Below are 15,764 nucleotides of genomic sequence, written 5' to 3'. Positions count from 1 at the left end.
CCCCTTTCCATGTTCTTGCAAAACCAAGAAGCTTCATTTAGTTTAATGCAAAAGCCTGTCTCTTCTCTCAGAGAGCCCCAAATCTCTAGGACTACAGATAACTTAGTAAAGTGCTTCTCTGTAAATAGAAGATTTGTTAGATAGGGTGCCTGGGAAGAGAGACCATTTTGCAGTTGCACAGTGTAAAACTTCCGGTTAAGTGTGAGACAAAGGTTTAGGCTGAGAAGGAAAATTATATGAGTGAAGTATTTGCGACTTTTTTTATTTTTAATGTGCTGTCTGTGTCTGAAGAGAGGAAGAGATATCAGAGCAGCTAGGGAGAGCACTGTGGCAGAGAATTACAGAAGCAGTGAGGTTTCTGGGGAAAAAAACCCAAACAAACATAGAGGATACAGTCAAGATCACATTAGGGATATCACTAATAGTGATGAGAGACTTTACTCCAGGCTTTCTTAGAAGTATAGGAAACTAAGGACACCAGAGACATAAAAAGAGTTTATACAAAGTGTTTTAAATCTTTTGAAAAGATTGAGTAATAAGGATAGATTCAATCCCATGATTTAGCTGGAAAAGTAATTTCTGTGCTCGTTATTTGATGGCACTGAAAGGGTAGCTGTTCAGCCAGTGAAAGATATACTTGGAGGTAAAGGAGTGGGGTGTCCATCTCTCCCGGTGTTCTTATAGCTTATGGTACATGCCAAGCTGTAAAGCTGAGTGATCAAGTTTTGCAAGATTCACTGTGAACGTTGTTCTCTCCCCTTAAATTGTTAGCTTGTAATTCTGGTTTTGCTGGAAGTTTTGCTGCTCACTGCAGTGGATTGAGGAGTTGTCCTCCGAAGTGGTAGATTGTATTTCTGACATGCTTTAAAACAAAAGGCTGATCAGCATCTCCACTGCCTGTCAGCTGCCTAATATACTGCAGGTCAGTCTGTCGTGGATGTATGCTTCAGCTCCAACTGTCTTGTATATGACTTGCTTAGTCTTTATTTTTCACCCCTCTGAATCCTCTGAGGCTAGTAGAATTAATCTAATGAACAAGAGCATATGTGAGAATAGAAATAGGCTCAGCAAAATCTAGTCTTTGTCCAATTTAAACAAAAGATAAGTAAAATCAGGGGGGATTTTTATTTTGGTTCTGATTCTTGAGTGCAAAGGAGCCCATGGGGAGTGATGTGCGGTTTCTGATTAAGTAGAACTCCAGCTATAGAACAAAATCAGTCAGCATTTCATTAAGCATACTCAATAGTAAAGGCTATGCTTTAAGATCAGCAGTGTTAGAGACTGCATGATTACTCAGTGGCTCTGGGCTCTTTAAATTTTAAAATTATGGTAATTATCACATTTAAGATAAATTTTCTAAGTTTTGATATTAAAAATACAAATGAAACATAAGTGAAACTGATACTGAAACATGTGAAAATAGACTGCAGTCACTAATTTCATTATTTTCTGATATTTCTTTAGAAGTCCTAAGCTATTAGCTTTCCTGCCTTTCCCATAGGATGCTCTCCTTCTGCTTTATTGCATAGGTTGTTTTGGGTATTGGTTTTCCCAACATTAAGCCTTGGGAATACCATTCATTTACTTCATCCCATCATTTCTAATTATGCCCCAGTGTATCAAACTAAGGGACATTCTTTGCTTACAGTATTTATGCCTCAAACGTTTGTGGTGCAGTGAGGGTACAGATACTAATTTCCTTTTAAATTAGTCAAGTAATAGCAGTAAGAATGGTGTTCTGTGGTTGCATTTAAGCATCTTAAGAACCTCATTAGAATAATTTATTTCAAAATTGTCAATATCTAGTCAACTAGATAAGATACATTTTGAACAGTGCTTCCCTGTAGTGGGATTAGTCTGTGGTTCCTATCCTGGTCACTGCATTCATACAGGTGATACTCAGTATTCTACCATTTGATTATTGCTGTTTCTCTGCATGCAGCAACCTTGGAGTTACTTTTATGGCATGCTCTGTGTGTATGTGGTGCTTTGAAACGTTTGTTAGATTACATGAAGGGTCTTTAAGCCAAATGCTTACTTCTAGCAGCTGTAAGTGGTATCAGTTTACTGTTTTAGTTCTCTCCTCTTAGGACATTAAGAACAGTATCATTTTACTTTTTTGAGTCCCTGTTTAAGTTTGGCCATTGAGAAATAGTATCAGATAATGAAAGGGATGGAATCCTATTACAGCTTAATAATAGTAAAATAAACAAGCAAACAGAAACTACTAAATAACCTGTTTTCTTCCTCTTCAGGAATCCAATTAAATTAAAACTAAAGACTTGCTATACTGTCATGATACTTAAGAAGCTAGTAATAGTCTTTAACTTTTCAGAGATACATTACTGGGATCTGAGTCGCTCTTTGAATTAAAAGAAATGAGCAGCTTTTGTGGACTGGGAGGGTGAGCTGATTACAGAGGAAATGAACTACAGAACACAGAAAAACTTTCTAATACTTGGTCTAAATAGGAATGATTCGTCTAGATACATTTAACATACTGAGTCCGTAAACTTAGGGATTTATTTTGCCCACAGTTGGAGGGCTAGTTGTAAGATTTAGGAAATCTTCTGTTACAGCTGTTTGCGAAGTACTTTAAGATGTAGTTATGCAAATCTAACAAAAATTATGATCTTGGCACTGTCTTCGCTTTTAAAAATTAAACAAAGGGAAGACTTCTGCTTGAAAGAGAGGAATCGCTTCTTGTAAATGCAAATATCAGGGCTTGAAATCCTAGACCCTTAAAGCAAGGAAAGTGTTAGAAATACTAAGAAGCATAACAGTTTCTACAAAGACACTATTTTATATCCAGTTGTAAGTCATTCAGTATTTAAAAATTATATAACACTGTCAATTACAAATACAAATCCAGGAGGAATTTTAAGACCTTTCATCAGAATTTTAAAACCCTGATACCCTAAGGATTAATTTCCTAATGAAACATGAACATAAATAATGAAGTACCTGATAGTGACCTCTGAGAAAATACTCAAACTCATATTAAATTGCATCTGGAATGGTTGTTCACAAGAAACAAAAGGATAAATGATGTACTTACTGGAAGGGCAGCAAGGTTTGTTAATTTGAGTTTACAAGGACATTGCCTGTAACAGCTTTGCTGTGTTCTACCAGAGCTCCTTGCTCTGAGCAGCAATGCAGCTTCTCTCTGCCAAACTTCTCAGGGGAAATGCTTCCTGCATCTGCGCCTTCACACCGAGGAATCCCTCATCTCACTGACTAAGGTGCAGCAAGGAAGTACTAAGCTAATATAGCAAGATAAGAGTTAAGTCTGTGCTTTTGGTGTTTATTGCTAGAAGTTGCTAGATCATCTGTGCATGTGTTTGCCAGTTTCTGCATTATTCTTTGTTTTCATAGTTTGATTGGATCCCTTCTAAAACTTTGTATGTCTGACCTCTGTTTAATCTTAAATGCATTTCATCCTTTGCTCTTGAGTAGTCCGAGTACCCTACTCCTTCAGCCCCCAGTTTATCTAGATACTGTCCTTCTTTATTTAAGATATTAAGATATTAAGATATTGTAATATTTAAGATATTATTGAGGCATTAATTTTCTTTAATCTAGTTGTCATGTGAAAGAAAGACTAATACTTTGAGGAAGTTACATCTCTGGGTTTTTATCAGGTGTCCTTAAATGAATTAAGCCAGACTTCACATAGATGCTAGTACAGTGTCTCTCGCAAGGAATTTGTGTGAACAGCTATTAAGCTTTTTATGCACACACTTTCATATTCCTCATAATTTATGAATATATGTTAATCTTCAGATACAACTTGACCTTGAAGTTATGTTTCTTGCTTTGAGTTCCATCTGGAATTTTTTCATTGAACAAACTTTTCCAAAAGTCTTCCCCCTATAAAAATGGTCTTTCCATTTAGCCTTTTAAATTGAAGCCTTTTATTTCATGCCCCATCACATAGTTCTTTAAATTGTGTTTTAGAGAAGATTTTTCTCTCTCATGGTGGGAGGAATTACAAACATACTTGATAAAAATGACAGTGGGACAGAGCTGAGTCTGCCATTCAGCTGTCTTCCTTTTCCCTTTGAGTTTTACTTAGTTTCATGGTACGTGGACTTCTTTCCCTTCCACTCAGGCTTGACTGGGAGGGCACAAGGATCAGAAACATCATCATTTTGTTAGCAGATTTATCTTCTCCCTTCATCCCTCACATTTAGAGAGATGTGGAGTTGACCTTGGCAACCTGTCAGAAGTGATGTGCCAAAACTGCATTTTTCTGTCTGTATCTGGAGACCAGCGTGTTGGCTCTGACTTGTCAGAAACTGTCAGCTGCTGTAGTGTTGGTGGGGTGGTGCCCAAGTCCCAGCCCTCCGCTGGCCCTGATAGACGCTCTTCCAAAGTGGGGGTTGTGTGCTGTTGATGGGCATCCCTGTCACAGGCCGTTGATGCCTCTCAATAAGATGTGGTAAGAGGAGAGCACTGTCTCTTTGGAATGAGCTACTGTCTTGATGGGCATTTGCCCAGGTGACTTGCTTAAACTGTGTAATCTCTCTGTGATTGGACAAGTCTAGAGCAGGACCTGCTGAGACAAAACAGAGCTTGGGATAATGCAACTCCTGAGAGTGGGCAATGAGCTTATTTTAAATACTGTTTTGCCCTCTTTTTGATGAAGTTTCTCTTACCTTTTCACTCCTTCTCTTTGTTGTGATCATTTGCATCACTTCGCTTAGACTTTAGGATTGCAGAGTGCTGTCTGAGATGCTGAAATAACTAATAAAAGCTTTTCATAATTGTCTCTCTTCTTTTCCCTCAAATAATAGAAAAATATTTGCTCAAAAGAACAAAAAATTAGTGCTCTTTCAGAATTTTATTTTCACTTTACCTTTGCTATAGAACAGAGAATTTGTAAAACCAGGATCAATCTGTGTGTTTAATTTCAGCTTATCAATAGAATGTTCTCACTCAGCTGGAAACTTCCAAGCTAGAGGAACAGACCTCCACTGTCACAGCCTGCCTGTTCTTTCATATATTAACATTTAATATTTTTGCTTCTGTGAGTTCCAAAGTTAATTCAAGGCTTCTTAGCAAAAGCAGATTTTCTCCAACGTGAGTAAAAGATCATAATCCTCGGTGTGAAGTGTTCTTTCTGAAGTGTCACAAAGTGCATTTTGGCACAGAGGCTGGATTCTTGAAATCTGTGGGTTTGCAAGAAGCTTTTGTAGAGGTAAAAGGAGCTGCAAGTGTTGTGGGCAGCAAAGGCAGGGAGGGAAGAGAATTCAGTGACTGGGAGAGGTCTTTCAGCAGAGAGGTCTGATAAGGAGGAGGAAGAATCATCTTTACCTCAGACTTCTTCCTCCTCTTGTGCATTATTCCCTACCACATTTTTGTGTTCCTGGAGTATTTGCCCTGACTGTATTATCCTGCGCCTGATGGGAACAGGCAAGTCAGGGTCTGCTCATGGAGCAGGAAATTGAGGGACTAAAGCTGCTCCTAACTGCTGGGGAGAATCAGGCAGCAGCCTCTGGGAGCAGGATTTGTGTTCTTGCTGCCATTGAGGTGGTGGGAGGAGGACAGTAGTGTCAAGTGGAGGGTGAGGGCAGGCTCTTGTCTAGGAAAATATTCCTTCAGCTGTCCCTGACAGCTGCTTACTTTGCCTGCTGGTTAGTTTGCAGGACAAGACTCTGCTTTATTGCATTTTTGTCTCTGATCCACTGCACCAAAGCGGGGATAATCTGCTATTTGCAATGATTAGAAATTCTCTGACTCACCAGCAACAGGATTTAAGATAGAAAAGTCTTTAGGTGCTACTCATTTTGATCCCATGTGTTCTGCCCACTCAGGAGCGGGAACTTCGGTGAGATGGAAGGAATTAAACATCTAGGACTGGAATCTGAAAGGTCCCAAGTATGCCAGGGCTGAGCGCCCTCAATTCCCATCAGTGACAAGTTATACTGTAATGTGAGTTAATGGATTAAGAGCGGAGAGCAGTGGGATTCAGCTGCTAGTCTGAGCTTCTACACATACTCTGTGTAGGAAGGGTTGTGCTAGAAAAAAAGCAGATCTGTATGGCTAGAGGAAGCAATTCAAGGAGAGGATCCTTGATTTTTTTTCGTAGTTCATGTTGTGTTTTTGTGGATGGAGCAGCACTTTACCTGAGTTGATGAGGAAGATGAAGCATGGAACTTCCTTATTCCTTCCCATTTTGAGGTTATTTGCAACCTAGAGGCAGATGGAGAGAAAATAAGGTAAGCATCTTGGTGCAGCGGCTGTTGTATCCTGCAGAATATGGGGCTGGAGGCAACTTCTGCTGTGCTGTGCCACAGCAGGGAGACAGTCTCCTCTGCTTCTGTTCGTTACCAGTAGAACTAAGGTGGGCAGGAGGTAACACAAGTCTTTTTTTGTCTTTGTCCTTTTTTTTTTTTTTTTTTTTTTTTTTTAGAGAGCCTTTGATTCAAAAGTTACTATTTATAACAACTTTCATTAAAACCTGAGACTCCATACTAGCAAGTAGCATCTTATTACTAAAGAATAAGCGTTTCTCAAGCATTAAAATTGCTGTTCAGCTGTTCTTTTGTCTCCATGGCAACTTTAAGTGTAACAACAAAGCAGTAGGTGATGTTGTCAGCCAAAAAAATCTGTAATGCTCAAGTCAATGTTGATAGCAACAAAATGGATGCCAGTGTAGGGTCACTTACAGCCAGTAACAGATACTGCACCTATGGCTGAAGAATTGCACGTAACATTTTAAAGCAGAAAACATACCAGAAAAAGTAAAGTTTATGCAAGTAACAGTTTTCATAAATTATACACCAGGTAGCATTTTAAAATTCAACAGTAAACTGTGGTTTACCTTCTCTAATGGAATGAGTTGTATGATATACAATGCATGCTGACTGGAGAGGAGCTCGGGCTGTCTTCTCAATTTCTTGATGGAACAGAGAACAAATGCTACTTTGGAAAAGTGGGATCAGTTCCTAAAGGGGATAAAAGTTAAAGTTCTCATCTAGCTTTAGTGTTGATCTGAAAAATGAAGCATGTTAAAAAATAAAAGGCAATGCTTTTGTTACAAATAATAAAATAAAAGGGGTTTGGGAGGAATTATCATCAGTTTTTGATCTTAACCCCAGGGTGCTAGGGGTTTGGATATTTTACTGACATGTAAAATTGAAAATCGTTCATGGGGAAAAAGCCTTGAGAAAATCAGACTGAACACTGCTGAGACTAGTGCTGGAAACCAGCTATGAGAGGAGAACAATTTCAAAAAAGGATGCTTAATGTTAAAGTGGGGTGAATAGGAATTAAAGTAATTTTGATGTAGTTGAGATATACTACATTAGGAAATCTATTTTTAAACAAAAGTAGCAACAGATGAGTTAAAACAAAACTATATTATTTTAAATAATGTGTCCGATATTTAACAAATCTCTTTGAACTTGTGGTGCTGGATGTACCGTGAGAATTTTGCTTCTTAGTATGTATGTATGCGTGCTGTCAGTGCAGTGTGTACCAAGACATCTTTTGGAATCTTAAATCAGCTCTATTTGAGTGCTACTTTCTTCAGTCAGTGTATCACGTTAGTGCTCTGTATTTTGTAAAGGTGTCACCTCATTTCTTGAATCCAGGGTTCCTGATTGTTTGAACCATCTGTTATCAAAGAAGACTTTTCTACTCTATGAGAAAGATGGAGGATGGAGATTGCAACCAGTTGTTCTTTGATCTGACTTGACAGCATCACACAAGCCCTCTTATAATGCAGCAAACAGAACAGCTTCATTCACTGACAACAGCACAAGAGACGATGTGATGTCTGTTTTAGACTTCAGAGAACTGGACAGATACTCAGTGTGGTACTCGGTTACTCATGACTCCAGTTATACTTGTTTGTGTCACTCTGAAGTGAAGACAACATTAGTGCATTTTCTTTAATTTGTTTTATTCAAATAAGTTAGCCTGTTCACACAAGGAAACTCATCTAACTCTTGGTGAAAGCTTGATTTCCGTATTTGTTTTAATTTGTCTCAGATACAGAAGCTTTCTGAGCAGCCTTTTGGTTTTGAAAGTCCATAGGTAAACCCAAAGCATACATGTAATTCAAATAACACATTTTTGAAGCTGCCAGTTACTAGACTTTTTAAAAACTCTTAATTGAACTGAAACTCTAACCTTACATAGGCCTTGACTGTTGTGTGACAACTTAAGCTGAGATCTTATAGCAGTTATTCATTTGTTTGCTTACAGCTGCTTCTGCTGTACAGTTTGAGACCAGATGTGCTTAAGGGAGTGATGTGGTCACTGCTGTGGTTAACACTGGAACTGCAGGTTTCAGAGGAGAGCACTGTTACGAGCTCTCTATTACTTGGTGTTAACAGCTTTGTAACTTTCTCGTGAAAAGTTTGGGATTACTTTGAGTGAACTAATGGGGGGTTTTTGTCTTGGTTATTTTCTCTTATGTATTTTTAAAGCTCATACGAACAGGTACCCTTCAAATGATGCACCACTTCAGGAAGTTGTCGTTGTAGTAAGAACTGGTTCAGGCTCTCTGTAAGGGATCTCTTCCACTTATTTTGTGTTAAGCTGCAGTGGTGAAAAGTGGAATGGTCTACAGGAGCAGGCTTTTAGGACAGCAAAGCACTCTGGATGGGGTGGGGATGGGAGCTTGAGGCAGGGGCTCGTCATGCTTTTCTGTGAGAGCTGCCAACAGTTCACACATGGTGCTGGGGAGAGATACCAATTGGATAGGGAAGGATGTAATTCGTCTTGCATATTCTTACTAATTCTGCCATCACCTCATTGCTGTGGTGTCAGGGAAGGAACTAGGAAAACTGTTTGGACATGCTTGACTGTCACCTGAAAGGCATTGCAAGGGAATTCACAAATGTAAAGATTTTTGTCATTCTGACTTGTAATGTGTGGAGGGTAGACATCAGGATAAAGAGTTGCCACCTACTCATTCATTTGTCAGATACATTAAACCATCTGTAAAGCAGGAAAAGAAAAGAGAATCTAGTGGGAATCTAAATGGGAGTGAAATAAACTTGGGCAAATGTGCTTGATGAGTTTAAGTGGTATGGGTCAATGGAAGTGGGGGACAGGAGTTGTCAGGTCACTTAGTAAAATGAATTTTATTCTCATGAGAGATGGCATAACAGCAATACTTGAGACTGACAGGCTCCTTTTCACAGAGCGGTTGTAACATAAGTAGTGGAGGGTTCTCTGTACATGTTTGCTCTCCTGAGGACAGTTACATATCTAATAGTGCCAAATGGGACTGTACATCTGTCACAGGAGGAACTGAAGACCGGGTAACTATAGGCTGGCCTCAAGCCGAGCAGTGCCCACTTAAGTCAGTATCCCTTCAAGTTCGATTCTGTACCTTGTCTTACAGTGAAATTTTGTATGTCATTTCAGTCCTCTGCCCTTTGCTTTAATCTTTTGGGGAGCATTTCCCTTCTGATGTGTGTGTTAAATCTCACTGATTCCCTAAATTGCTCAGCCTACAAGCAAAGCTATTATTGCCCCTAAATCCAGGCCTAGAAGCTCTTCTGAAAACTTGCATAAGATTCTTTTTTGCTGTGGTTTATCACCAATGACTTTTTTTTTTTCACAAGCCAAATATTTGTTTATATTTTTGTAACTGTAACTTTTCCAGTGTAAGCAAAATTTTGAGCAGTGGGATTTCAGACCTTCAGGGAAGGCTGGACCATATGTCTATATTGTTCTCAGTGGTTTACACAACAGATCTTTTGGCATCTAGTTACTATTGAAGGATGAACTTTGAAATGACTAAGTTGTTGTTATAATTCCCGTCAATTAGTGTTCATAATTGAAAGCTATAATCAGCATGATTATTTTCCTCTATATTTTCTCCTTAAGTAATTAAAGTTTCAGACTATGGGCAAGACCTTAGCACTTGTAATTATTTGCTATTTACTCTGCAGATACCACATAATCTTGCCAACCCTTCTTTTAAACGTGAGACATATTAGGGATTTTTGTAGTGAATACCTCTTTATGCTTCATGAAGATCTGTTTCAAAGATGTGATTTTCTTTTTTGGGCTACACATGTGCACAGAAAATGCACAAAATTCCATGGAGACAGTAGCAGTCTTTTTTTCATCTCCTGCCAGCTTTTCACTTATCTTTACTTCTTTTCCCTCTGTTCTGAGTGCTATCTATAGTAGAGTGATTTTCAAATATTGTGAAGTTTGACACTGTAGATTTAAGGTAGAATTCTTGTTTTATTTTTGTGTAGATGGATTGAATGACTTGAGATTGTCTGGCCCTACTTTCTGTAGTTCAGTGATCAACTTTTAATCAAAATGCTTTGATGTGTCTAGTAATAATGGCTGAAAGTTGCCATCACTCTAGAAGAAGTAAGTATAAATTCTTTGATAGCTTGCTTTGTTGCAATTTGTACAAATCATAATATCCCTAAATGAAAGCTATTTCTGCTTTTCACTGATTGAGATCATGGTGCTTTGTATGCAAGCAAGTTGTTATGCTAGGTGTGAGGGACATGGCAACTAGCAGCTGTGCTCAGTGTGTTTTATCGTGAACTTTGCTAGAAATGCGTTATGGAAAATTAACATTTAAAATCAGATGCAACTTATATTTAGGAATAAAATTGTAAATCTTGTATTTATTGCAAAGATAAGCAATGCTGCTCTTGACTATGATGCATGTTTGTCCTTAATACGAAAATAAAAGTGTTCCATGAACAAAATTCCCAGTTTCATTACAGCTGTGGAACTTTCCATTTCATGTGCAGTGGTAGCACGACTCTGTACAAGTTGCTTTGACAAAAATAGTATTTATATAAAGTGGAAAATTCCACTTGCAGAGTGAGAGGGCATCTTAGCAACCTTCTTTTCCCAGAATTTGCAACTGCTGCTGTATTGAGAGCTACTGAAATGTTCAATTGTCAACAACCAGATTTCACAGAAGTGTACATGTGAAAAGTTTTTCTGCTGTACTTGTCCCCGGGAATAGGTCAATAATTCCTGTCTGAGTGGTTCTGTTAGTGTTTATATTCTCTGCATTTCAAATGCAAAAAATGAAAGTACCATAGGAAAATAAAAAAGCAAATTTCAAACAGAAATAAGTGCTCTTGTCTTTTATTAAGCTAAAGCTTTTTATTTCTCTATAACAAATACATACAGAGATATTTCTATTTATTTCCATGTTATGATGCTAAGCTTTTGACAACCCTATTTGTGGAGGAAGCACCCACTTCTGTGCTGTAGAACGGTGACATCGTTGATGTTAGCTTGTGAAGTATGTTTGTGCTTTTGTTTTCTTCTGTTAAATTTTGTTTTATTGGTCTCTTAACCAAAACTCGTGATAAAACTATTTCTGAAAGACATAACCTCCTTGAAATCAAGCAAGGCCATGTTTGTACTTCATAAAAGTTTGACACTGGCTATAAATACCTTATTGCAATTTGTCTTTAATGACTGCAATCATGGTACACATTGCCGGTCATCTAATCCTCGCCTTGTTGATGTGGAATTGCTTCTCTTATACATATAACATTATTTTATTCAGTCTTGATACAAATGCATGTGTGGTTGAATTTCCCATATTCTCTTGGGAGATTATTTCCACAGTCTGGCTCAGCTCAAAAAGGCTGCCACCGTGAACATTAAATATCACTCAGAATAATCTTGGTGTCAAGAAGCTTTCCCTGATGGTTCAGACTTGTTTTTCTCAGTTATATCCTTTTATTTCAGTTCTCTCTGTTCTTCAAAACTTTCAACATTCTTCTTTACTTCAGAAGCCTTTCAAATACCCTGTCCCTTCTCTTGCCTCTGTATGTCGTGTATTGTTCCTAGGGTGTCCATATTTAACTTCTTGTATTTTCTAGACTTCCCAGAGCTTGCTTCTCATATTTCTTTGCCTCAGTCTCTTTTCAATTTGTGAATCCTTTCCAAGTTAAAAGGTACTGCTGCTCAACACAATAAGCTTTATCAGAAAGGGAATGGTAAGTCCTTGCTTCATGTAAGGGAGACTTTGAGCTTTGTCCCTGTGGCCAGGTTATTAGGCTTTGTGAATGATGGTTTTATGCAGAAGAAGGAAGTGGACTTTTTTGTGCTTCACCTTAATTGCTACTCTGACAGGTCAATCTGTCATTCTTGCAACTCAAATATTATTTACAAACACATTAAGCGATTTCACTATTTATACCTTTTTTTCACATTTCTCATTGTGTGACCAAGGACATCTTTAAAAAACTTTTCAGACAGAATGTCCAGATCCTTTTACTTTCTGTAGGTTTTGTCCAAGTCTTATTTTAATTCTGCACCCCTGTCTGATAGATTGATTTATCAATCTATAATCTATACCTAGCCCTACATATGAAAATCATATGTATCTATCAAATTCTTAGATTAATTTACAGGTTTTTTCCACTTTGTTTGAATATGCACATGTAGAAATAGAAATACTGGACAAGGCTCATCTTGTCCAAACCTCTGTTCTTGTAGTATAGAGGTTTACAATATCAAAACTAGTTAAAAGTTTTCTAATTCTTACCACACTGGAATTTAGCTGTTCTTATGATTTCTTCTTATTTTAATTTAATTATTTTTTTTTTTTTTAAATTTTAAATTTTTATTTTTATTTTATTTTATTTTTATTTTAATTCGTTTTTTTCCTATCCTTCATCATGGATACCAGGAATTAAATACTGTGCTGCAGGCGAGATCTCATGCCATTGGATAACTACTGAGTTTGTGTTGGAGATGCATTTCCTCTCTTTTTTTCACGTAGAACTCTTCATGTAGACTCTTCTGGAGTTCACTGTTGCAAACAATGTTGTTAAATCTGGGAAAAAGAAAATGTTTATGGCTGTTTTCTATTTTGGCTCCAGTGTTGCATAAAGACATACCTATCTTTTTGGTTTTTGTTGGTTTTTTTTTTTTTAGTTGAGGTATCAGTCATGGTATTCTATTCAAATTCTATTCAAATTCCATAAAGCATGTAAAATATGTGATGTACCTTTCTGTTCTTCTGCAATAGAAAAGACATCTGAGGATTAAATTTCACTTTTAATGACTCATTTTTTTGTGTAACTTTCAGAAGTGTTTAATAGAAGATATTTGAAGTTCATTTCCTGGGTAAAAGGTATTGTAGAAGCCTGAATTTCTGTGTTGGCCAGAAGTTGTAACTGTCTTTGCAAAACATGTGGTGAAATAGACTTTAAATTAATAAACCTCAAACTTAATCCATCACATCTTTAAGGGGTGTATTTAGAATACTTTATATATATTTATCTCTCTAGTATAAACATTCTGCTACTGGCAAATGGACTTATTCTTGTCTCTCATGTTTTATTCTCCACTCTTGATACACTTTTTAAAATACCTATGGAATTACTTTACTTTGGAAGCAGCTAAGGTCATCATGTATCTTCCCAATCAAAGTGCATAAAAGCAAGTTAATGGTAAGTTCAGTTGCATGGTCTTCTCCTGTGCTGGCGGGCATATACTATAGTTAGGGACAAGTTTCACCCAGACTCTAACATCAAATACTTCCAGAGAATATTTTTGAAAATTCTGGAAAAACAACACAGAAATGCCATGGGTGTAGGTACTGCCAGTGCAGGTGGAGGGAGATCACTTATGCTGTCTGTTGTAGGTGACCATGTTAAAATGGGGGCTCCTTCTGTGGGTGATTGAACTGCAGCTGCAAAATGCAAGTTCAGAGCTGCCTACTCAATCGCCTGCTTAAGGAACTTCAGCTCTTGAATTAGGGACTTTGGTTAGAGTCCTCGGGTTTTACAACAGTGAGTATATTCTGGAGTATGGTTTCACTCTGAAAGGCTGTATCTATTGCAGAAATGTATGGCATATTTTAAACCCATTCTGAAATGCATGCTTAACTGTGAAACCATGACTGGTGTATCCACAGGAACGTATAAGCTCGACCTTAACAAATGAGCGTCTTTCATCCCCGGTTTTGCAAACTTCTCTTGCCAAATTTAGCATGCTACTGTAGCAAGTATTTATGCAAGGAGATGTTATGATTCAGGACATTTGCACAGAAATGGAGAGAGAGTTTCAATGTGTAGGCCAGAATATGTGGTAATCGATAGAGTAAGCTGTGATCCTCTCCCTGGACTGCAAGTCCTTCTGTGAAATACATCTGTCTGTTCCAGGAGGCAGGCTGAAGCCTGTATACTGCTTAGATCTGACTTTAAACTAACATTTAGGATACTAAATACTAAGTTGCTTCATAAGAGAAATATCAACAGAATAGCCATCTTGCCCGATTTTTAAGTTTTGCAGCAAAATGCGACTAGATCGTAGTACACCAAACAACCAGTAGTGAAAGTAATTTTGAGAGGAGGATTAAGGGGATTTTTCTTTAGGATACCCTTATCAGGATATTTCTTTTATCAAGCATACTGTAAGGGTTTGGAAGTTCTTTTAAAGAGACCCTAATTAGAGCACAACTGCAAACTATCCCATGGCAGAGGAAAGATAGGAAGTGTGACAAGGGTAATTTGACTAAACTATAAAGTTTGTATGGACTTGGGCACAGACTGTATGTAGAAGTAGGAAACAAAGTAGTTTAAATTACTAAGGATGATGAAGAAAGAGTAACATGAATGTGTAGGACAAAATTAGAAAATAAAATGAGACTGAAGTAAGCATCAAACTTTAAGAAATCTTCCTATAAGTGCATTTACAATACTTGCAGAATACCAAAGAGAAAGGTAGATTGCTATTCTGTGAGTGTCAAGCCAAGAAGTTTGGCTTGCATGGTGCCATGTTTTGCATTATTTTTCATTAGATGAATTGTGTTAATGTGACAGTCACCAATATAAATAACAAAATCCTGTAAGAAAGGTCAGACTGTCTCGATGAACTAGAATCTTCAAAACACAGGTTCTGACAAACACAACAGGACACTTGCACAGATGGAAATAGCAGAGCTATTACCACTTTTGAAAAGAAGAAAAAGTCCCAGAGCAGTAGGAAAACAGGAGCTGAGTAATAACCAGTGCCTAAGCAGGAATCACCGCTCTGAGAATGCAGGAAAGGATTGCTGTGTATCACAAGCTGAATGGGAGTTAGCTGCCACAATATCAACTAAGATGGATATTGTCCTGAGAGATACCACCTGAAACATAGTGTGGCAGGCATGAAATTTGTCTGCTGCACTGCAGGAAAGATTAGGGCTAGTCTGGATGAGAGTAAGAAGCATCAAGCACTCACAGAATTTTTCTTTTCAGCCACCCGTGTCTCAGTATTCTCTCTTTCATAACCATAAGTTCAGCTCAGCCAGCTCATTGGTCTGGTTGAAAGCAAATTTCTCTTTTGTTGATATATTGCCAGTTTGTTTCCAGCTGGTCTGACTCCCTGCGCTGGCTCAAGGGGAGTCTCAGGAATGGAGGGGCAGTGGGGCTGTCCAGCCTCTACTCAGTGTGGCCATGGAAAGTAGATGCAGGCTGCGTGGCATGTTTCGTAAAAAATACTTTCACACTTTTTTTACATCAACTCTCCCCTCGTGTTTATTTCTCTTTATTTTCAGTGAAGTGCTTGATGAATTAATTTATGAAATAAGGTATATTAAAGTGATATTAATTAGTCCCTGGGAAATTAGGGGTGACTTTTTTGAAATGTTTATTCTGACTGAAGTCCTTTTAAAAGTCAGTTTTAATATTTTGTTTTTAAAAATTTCTTCTTTGGTCCAATCTCAGTTTAATTTAGCAGAAACATTTGGTTATATACTGGGGGTTTCTTGGCCTCTTTCTGAATGTAGCTAAGCATAGATTTGCCCAAGT

The 15,764-nt window shown here is 37.8% G+C and overlaps 1 protein-coding gene across 8 annotated transcripts in view; it reads left to right on the top strand.

The window, feature by feature from the left end:
- ZNF385B (zinc finger protein 385B) overlaps positions 1-15,764 on the top strand; it is a 176,968-nt gene that overhangs the window by 90,342 nt on the left and 70,862 nt on the right. The window contains exon 1 of one of the 8 annotated variants that reach the window (XM_026853322.1): positions 5,837-6,221. The exons of the other annotated variants lie outside the window; for them this stretch is intronic. The gene's annotated coding sequence lies outside the window, so the exon portion shown is untranslated. Of the gene's footprint in view, positions 1-5,836; positions 6,222-15,764 lie in introns of those variants that run through there. 8 annotated transcript variants of the gene reach the window in all.

This window comes from Athene cunicularia (genome assembly GCF_003259725.1).
Source record: "Athene cunicularia isolate RWA chromosome 7 unlocalized genomic scaffold, athCun1 chr7_part2, whole genome shotgun sequence".
Classification (NCBI taxonomy): Eukaryota; Metazoa; Chordata; class Aves; order Strigiformes; family Strigidae; genus Athene; species Athene cunicularia.
This window is presented reverse-complemented; position numbering and strand designations above follow the sequence as displayed.